Raw genomic sequence first — 1,698 nt, 5'->3', positions numbered from 1 at the left:
CTCTCTTCTCCTCCCCCTCCTCCTCTCGCTCCTGCTGCGGCTGCTGTCGGCCGGCCTGATTGGCTGAAAGCGAGCCAGTGCGGTGCGCAGCATCATCATCATCATCAGCGGCAGCAGCAGCAGCATCATCATCACGCAGTCAGAATGAGAAGGAGTCACAAGGATGGGTTTATTACGCTGCTGTGCGTCCTTGACCTGAAAGCACACACTCACATAACTGCAGATAAATGGCCACAGCAGGCGAGCGATGCAGCTTTGTTTGGGGTTGTTTGGTCTAGAGGGTGCGTTTCTGTGCAGTGTCAGCAGTTTGCAGTCACTTTCATCCACTTCAAGAGCTACCTAAGGGAAATTCTGGCTATTTATTTGTTCATTCATTTATTTATTTATCAACCAGTGTTTCTGCTCATCCTCTCTCATCGCCCTCACCATGAATGGGGATGAGCAGATCTGATACTCAGTGATGAGGATCACAAATTGGGGGAAAAGTCAAATGAGATACCCGCTGTAAACCTTACAGGTGCAGTGTGTGACATTGAGTGTTTCTTGGCAAAAATCCAATATTCTAGCCAAGGCACAAGGGAAGTAAGAGGCTGCGTGGTTCCCCCTGGTGAGCCAACTCTGGAGCTGCTGCACTTTAACATGTATTTAGATATCTAAAAAAGTGTTTATCTTAACTTATTTGGTTGTATTTCATTGTTGAAAATTGCATATTTAGCTCACATCTGTTCTATTTTTGTATTTTTTTAAACAAAATCCATTAAATTAGTTCACTTGTATACAATGTCTGTTGTTGTGTTTTGTTATTTTTTCAACTCAAGTTATTATATTACATTATCACAACACAAAGTACTTCGATTTGAGTATGAAAGTGTAATTTAACACCAGGCCACCTTTGTAATTTCACTGCCCTCTATGGTTAAAAAATGAGTGACATTGGTTTGGTGTAAAAAAAAAATACAACTAATATAATATAATATAATACAATTAATGCAATCTATACATTTGTATATCAAGTGCCCAAATCAGATTCTGCTTATACAGTCCAATAAAGGCTTGAGCCGGCATCTGTGTTGTGGAATGTTACTTTTAAAATTAACTGATTATGTTACGAAAAAGTGACTTCATTTAAAAAAAAAAAGTAACTTGTTACATTAAAGTGTTTCCATGAGTAGTTTTTTAGGGATTCATCTGTTCATTATTTTCTCAATTATGTCAAAAAATGTCAGAATATTGTCGGAACGATGATGTCTTGCTTTGTCCAAAAAAATCGATCTGATTTTACTTTTTGAGCAAGCACACAACCCGAGGTATCATTTGTGAAAATAGTTGGCAAATAATGGTCAGTTAATAATCGAAAAACTGTTGCCGGAGCAAAGATTTGTTGTTGACCCACAATAACTAATAAAAAAGTTTATGATTTCTGATTGTGTTCTAGAGCAGAGGTTCAAGGTACATTATGCACCTGAATTAAGTCATAACATGACCACGATGTGTCAGCAAAGATTAAAATAATATTTCCACTGATAACAGTGGCAGAAAAATTTCCTATACAGCCCACAAAGTGTATACGTTTTGAGTTTGTGCCAGAAAATGAGTCAAACACAGAGAACTGCAAACACACTGAAAGTTAGTGAACCTAAAACACATCATTACCCCTTTTAAAAAAAAACTCCTTAGGAAGAAAAACAAATGTCTGCA

The sequence above is a fragment of the Solea solea genome, chromosome 11 (genome assembly GCF_958295425.1).
Source record: "Solea solea chromosome 11, fSolSol10.1, whole genome shotgun sequence".
Classification (NCBI taxonomy): Eukaryota; Metazoa; Chordata; class Actinopteri; order Pleuronectiformes; family Soleidae; genus Solea; species Solea solea.
The sequence above is the reverse complement of the archived record's forward strand: the minus strand, read 5'-3'. Positions refer to the sequence as shown.